This window comes from Tenrec ecaudatus, chromosome 2 (assembly GCF_050624435.1).
Source record: "Tenrec ecaudatus isolate mTenEca1 chromosome 2, mTenEca1.hap1, whole genome shotgun sequence".
Classification (NCBI taxonomy): Eukaryota; Metazoa; Chordata; class Mammalia; order Afrosoricida; family Tenrecidae; genus Tenrec; species Tenrec ecaudatus.
Genome location: NC_134531.1, coordinates 265,535,043 through 265,542,097, shown reverse-complemented (window position 1 = coordinate 265,542,097; position 7,055 = coordinate 265,535,043). Strand labels below are relative to the sequence as shown.

Below are 7,055 nucleotides of genomic sequence, written 5' to 3'. Positions count from 1 at the left end.
AATTATTTTCTTTATAAAATAATTTGCAAATTTTAAGTAGGGGAAACTATGGGCAAGCCACTAAAGGCCCCTTAAACACATTAGAAGTTTCACAAAAATACAGTATGAAATCACAGCCTAGGCAAATCATTCGTTTATTGATTTAATTAAGTGTCAATTACATTAAGTATGTAATGTTAATGCTTAAAAAATCTAATTTTAAAATGACAAAATATTGACTATATCCACAAACTACATAAGCACTCACAACATATACTTTTCTCATAAATTTTTTATAGACCCAAAAGCAAATGGCTGTACTGACAATTAGCTTTCCTTAATAGATACTGTTTATCTTGTGAAGGGCTTCAGAAAGTTCATTAAAAAAAAAAGGATCAGGTATAAGGCATCCAAAAAAAAATCTTACCATGGTGAATGAAGGGGGAAGTGCAGAGTGGAGACCCAAAGCCCATTTGTCGGCCACTGGAGATCCCCTCACAGAGGGATCTAGAGGAGGAGATGAGTCAGTCAGGGTGCAATGTAGCACCAATGAAGAATACAGCTTTCCTCCAGTTCCTGAATGCTTCCTCCCCACCCACTGCCATGATCCGAATTCTACCTTGCAAGTCTGGATAGAGCAGAGGTTGTACACTGGTGCAGATGGGAACTGGAGGCACAGGGAATCCAGGATGGATGATACTTTCAGGACCAGGGCTCTCTACTGGGAGGGTAGAGGGAAAGGGGGTTGGAAAGAGGGAACTGATTACAAGGATCTACATGTGACGTCCTCCCTGGGGGACAGACGGTGGAAAAGGGGATGAAGGGAGATACCGGATAGGGCAAGATATGACAAATAATTTATAAATTACCAAGGGCTCATGAGGGAGGGGGAGCGGGGAGGGAAGGGAGAAAAGAGGACTTGATGCAAAGGGCTTAAGTGGAGAGCAAATGCTTTGAAAATGATTAGGGCAAAGCATGTACAGATGTGCTTTATACAATTGATGTATGTATGGATTGTGATAAGAGTTGTATGAACCCCTAATAAAATGTTTAAAAAATGGAATAAAAGGATAATACATTTTCCATGAACTTATTGAATCCTCCTTATAGTTACTATCATATTTAATTATTTTTTAAACCATGTTGTTGGGAGATAATACCGGTGTCATATCATTCCATAGTTCAATCTCATCAAGTAGGATTCTATAACTGCTGTCACAATCTGTTTCAAGCATTATTTTCTTTCCTGAGCTTCTTGACATCAGCATCCTTTGCTCTCCCAACCCCCACCACTGGAAGTACCCCAAGAAACTCTAATTCAACTTGCTATCCCTATAGGTTCATCAATCCTGGGTTCATACACTAAAAAACAGAAAAACATATAACAAACATTCAATAGCATAACACATCTGAGATAAACCCCAAGATGAACAAACAAAAATCAAATAAATACAGGAAATGCGGAAACCAGATAAGGCCTAATATGCACCAGAAGGGGCTCCACTGACAAGGTTTTAACTGTTCAAATCAGATTTATCATTTTGATCTTCAATAATCATCTCTCCAATACACTCTGCTTGGTATCCCCTTTCCACCCATTCCTCTGTGATGACAGAGGGAAATCACTGGACGTTTACTCCCCATGTAAATCTCACAAATGTTTCTGGGGCTCACACTGTCATCTATAGTCTTCTGCAAACCATATTCTCACAATTTAGGTTCGGACACTATTCCTTCCTTCGACTTTTGATTATATGAGTTACAGTACTTCGATCACTGACATTGGTGTGCTTCTTCCATGTGCACTTAGTTGACATCTCCCTTAAAGGCTGCTTGTTTGGAAACAAGTCTTTAAGACCCCAGACACTATATTATCTGGTAGTTGGGCACTATCTAATTTCTTCATCACACTTGACATATACTTTTAAAGAACGTAAATTCCTCCTACATTAGTTTTGTAATTTTTCTAGGAAGAAACAGATATTATTTAAAAAATAGATATGTATTATCCAACATATGGCACATGCAGATTAAATAAACTGAATATAGATATTTATCTAGAAATCCTGGCTTGGGTTTCAAAAGGAAACCCAAATGACAAATATTTTCTATAATTTAATACAATTAAAACTACTGAGAATTGGACGTAACATTCAAATTATTGTACATAAGTATGTCTCCCCTGTTTTACATTTAAAACATACAACAATAACTCTGAAATTGGACTGAGATATCACCATATATATCCATAGCTACAACTGCTATAATGGCTATGAGAAGAATGGGAACATCAGAAAACTTCATTGTGTCCCTGAGGAACATGTACTAGGGTCAAGAGACAGTTGTACCAACAAAAAAAGAGAATACTGCATGAGGCCCAGGAAAGATGAGCCTCAAGGTTGTATCCTATGTTAGTCTAGGTAGATTAGAGGAACAAATTCATAGACACACACATATGGATAAGAAAGAGCTTTGTATCCAGTTCCCAGGGCATGGTGCCATGTGTCTTGTCAGTAGAGCTTCTCCAAGGGAGTGAGCAGAGAGAGAGAAGTATCTTCTGTCTCCAAGGAGGAAAATCCAGGAGTTCCCAGAATCCTTAAGGGAAGGCCATGCTCACACAGAGGCCTCATTGGCTATGATCCGATTGACAGACCAGACTTGACCGCTTCACTCTTAATCCTCTCAAGCTCCAAATTGACACCAGATTATGCAGCTACCACATATCTTTTCACCTTACTTGTTCAATATATATGCTGAGCAAATCATAAGAGAAGTTGTATTATTTGGAGAAGAATATGGCATATTATGTTATTAGCAACTTGAAGAAAGGCTTATTAGTAATTTGTGATATGTATATGACATAACCTTGCTTGCTTAAAGGGAGGACAACTTAAAGCGCTTGCTGAAGATGATAAAGAATTACAACTTTCAATATGGATTATGACTCAATGTGGAGAAGACCAAATTCTCACAACAGGGCATCATAATAAATGGAGGAAAGGTTGAAGTTGTCAAGTTTTTCTTGGATCCACAATCAGTGTTTCATACTGTAGTGCATAAGGTTGCTATGGGTTGGCGCTGACTTGATGGCATCTAACAACAACATAATGGCTTTATATTATTATTTTAATTTAATGGCTTAAAAATACATATTTTATAAATGAGTAGGTCTACCTTTATACCAACAGAATTAGAAGAGGATAATGTTGAAAAATGTATCCATAGTCATACTTGATCACATCAGTTATATGTTTCTAAAAATTATAAATAATAGAACTATATGAAAAAAATTGGTAGGTAAACCTCCAACTTTTAAAAATTCAGTCTCTTATACAAATATAAATGCATACTGAATTCTACCATGTATTCTTCTAAATTGAATATTTTAAAAGAATTTGGAATAATCCTTGGAAATATTCAAGAGATTGACTGAATCCATGTAATATCAAGATTAGTGGAAATATCAAGAAGAATAAATTGTATTTTAATAAGATATCTAACAAAGCATAGATGAAGTAACTCAAGAACATTCATATTTTTAACAATGCACAACCACTGATAGTGCTACAGATGAAACAAAAGAACAGAAATAGAGGCCATCACACTTTGAGGTTCTCTGTGTAATTCAATGGGCTATCATTTTATTTTACTGGAAAAGACAGAACAATTAATAGAATTAACATTTTTCTGTATTTTTTTCTCTGTAAGCTTTTTTTTTGTTAATCAACAGTCTCTGTTCCTTTCATGGTAATCAATAATGGAAGCAGAGATCACCTTGAATGATGTAAAATGGCACAGTGTTTAAATAGCCAAAACACATAATAAGAATAGAAATACAGTTTCATTAACAAAGTAAACAAAAGGGATGTAAGTATGAATTTGAGACTATGATCTTTTGGATGACTTCACAATGGAAAATTCAATATGGATAGAAAATAACCGCTATAGTATAACTGGAATTTTGAAAGAGATATTTAAAATTGAATAAGAATATATATTATAAATGAATATTAAAAGGCTGTCCAGATATATACTACTAGCATGAAGATACTGGAAGCTTGAAATTTGATGGGAGAGGAAACACATCTCAATTGACAAAATAAAAACATTAGTTTAGATAGAGACAAATAAAATTAGCAAGGAACAAATACACCAAGTACTCCAGAGAAGTGGAGGTACTTTGGTAAAACAAAGCAATCTATGTTGAAAGGAGAGAATCCAAATTAAAATACAATCATCTCAAAATAATTACATCAGCGGGTGAGTATAATGAACAAATTGATGGTGATATTGCAAGAATCACCCGATCCAGAAAAGTGGTGAATACTATTGAAGATATTGTATATATTGGAATATAAGGCCACCAGGGTATAAGCCGAGGTACCTAATTATTACCTGGGAAACCAGAAAAACTGATTGGCTCAAGTATAAGCCTAGGGTGGAAAATGCAGAAGCTATTGGTAAGTTTTAATAATCAAAACAAATGAAAATAAAATTACTAAAAATTGAGACATCAGTGGGACAATGTTTTTAAATATTTATTTTAAATTAAAAAAACATAAATAAAAGGACAAGTCATTTAACATTAGTAAACCAGCACAGTAAGTAGAAAATAGGTTCAACAAAAACAATAAGCTACCAACAATGATACCTTACCATGATCACGAAGGTGGTTTTCCCAGGGCGAGGCTTATCCATTGCACTCCGGATGTGCTGACCCCTGTGATTTCCCCAAATGTGGGAAACTCGACTGCATAATTTGTGATAGTGGGGGACTGCGTTCGCGCTAAGAAGATTAAATTTATTTTTTTTTAAAAAAGAGTACTATTCCCTGAACTCAATCAGCATACAAGCTAAAATGTAGAGTTAAAATCCTTCAAAATTGGATTCCTCATCATCATCTGTATCCCAATGAAGAACTTCAGCTGGTGTGAGGTCATCATAGACGCTTTCCTCACTGAGATCTCCGTCATCACCATCACTGCTGTCATTTTCATACAAAGTTCAGTCTTCATTTGCCATCAATAGCATTACTAATACTACATTTCTGGAAGGCATGTCGCATCATGTCTTCTGGAATGTCTTCCCATGCATCTCAAACCCACTTTGCTATTAACTCTATGCAAGGTTTCATGAGATTTCCTCCTTTTGTTAGTCAGGCTTGACCAGATGACACCCATTTATGCCACATCCTTCACATCCGGCCTATTGTGATATGAGTTGTATGAGCCCCCAATAAAATTATTTAAAACAAAAACAAAAGGCACATTAGTTTGAGGTCACGAAAACTTAGTATATGGTAAATAAAACAGACAATTAACTTTTAAAAAAAAGGATAATTCAAAGATACATCCAGAGGCTGCAGTACAGACGTAAACCAACCTGGAATAACGGCTAAAGTAACTTTACTAGATTTTGCCAATTTTTTTATGTCATCTGATAGGTGGGCTCTGAACATATCCCAAACAAGTAACGATGGTTTTTTTCTTTAAGGCTGCTCCTGGTCGTTGGTTCCAAATTTCTTCCAGCCATTTTTTTTTGTTCCTTCTTCATCCATCCAGCCTTTAAAATGTGCACGCAAAGTAATTCTGAGTGGGACCTTGATCTTTTTAGTCAAGGTCTTTCTTTTAAAAATAATGACAGGATGCAGCTTAGTTCCATTAGCCAAACATGAGAACTGTAAAGTGTTTTTTGTTTTTTTCATTTCCTGTGGTTTTGAGAAAAATGTCTTTTTCTCCTGCACTTGCCAAAGTTCTGTTGCTTGGAAGATCATAAGTCATGGCAGTTTCATCTATACTCCCAAATAACTTCCAGGTCATAATTATAAATCCTTCTTTGTTTTATAATAAATGACTGGAATGACCTAATTTTTTCTTCAAGATCTTGTGGCAATTTCTGGGAAATCTTTGTTCCTTGTCTCAAACATAGTAGGCCAAACATATTCATGAAGCGGGTACACCATCCTGCTGAGGCAGCAAATTTTTCAATGCCTGCTGCTTTATATTTGTCATCCTTAGCCATTTGTAGAGCACATATGTGGATTCCCATGTGTGTTACGCAGTAACAATTTTGATGACACTCCATAACCCATTTATACAATTCACTCTCTAGAGCCCCATAAAAAGTCAATAAACCATGGCAAGCTTTTTTAGCTTTGGAATATGTTCCAAGCCAACCTTCATTTTTCGCCACTCCCTCACTTGCTTTCGTCAATACAGATTTCCCTACTTGCAATACTGTTATTGCTCTCTTCTGCTCTTGACACAACCTTCATTTTGAAACCATCCTTAAATGACTGGCATTTTTGTTTTGGTTCAAGAGTATCCATTTCTAATAGGATAAAAAAACAAGACTTTGAAAACGAACTTTCATGATAATGCCCCCCTCCACCCCCCTGTGATGTGTTAGCCGGGAGGAGGGGAGGGAGTCCATGCGGGTGGGGATGTAGGATGTGAATAAACACAGAGACCAGAGGGGAGAGATGGAGTGCAGCCACAGACACATCCTTACCAGTTTAACTGCTGGTGTAAGTGAATCACTATGGGCGTTTCTGCGAATTGGAACCATCCATGTCATAGGATGGCTCTGATTGGTTAGATGTGAGTAAACAAACATTCAAAGCCCTGCAGTGTCAGTGGGGCTTTTAATGAATAGCAGAGAAATGGCAATCACCGCTAGATAACAGGTGTTCGTCCTGTTACCTCGTGGGCGGGGGGGGGGGGGACAGAAAGATGTTACACCTTGCTGGGGTACCACTGACCCATGTATAAGCCAAACCCCAGTTTTTCAGCACATTTTTTGTGCTGAAAAACTCGGCTTATAAACGAGTATATACAGTAAGCAAATATTGCAGTTTCATCACAGATTAACGGTGACATAAGAAAATATTTATTTGAAATATAATGCCAATATCAAATAAGATTATCAAATAAAGAAAATTAATTATTAACAGCTAGAAGAGGAAGAAGTGATTAATAGAGGCGCATATAGCTTCACTATGCAAAATCAGGGTGTATTCATTTTTTATCACAAATCATACAAAATTTAGTTATTTACACAATATAAATTTATTATCT

The 7,055-nt window shown here is 36.2% G+C and overlaps 1 non-coding gene across 1 annotated transcript; it reads left to right on the top strand.

Moving 5' to 3' along the window:
- Positions 1–4,610: 4,610 nt before the first annotated feature.
- LOC142441792 (U1 spliceosomal RNA) lies at positions 4,611–4,770 on the top strand. The gene has a single exon (XR_012783128.1). It is a non-coding gene; the product is annotated as a U1 spliceosomal RNA (small nuclear RNA).
- Positions 4,771–7,055: the final 2,285 nt, after the last annotated feature.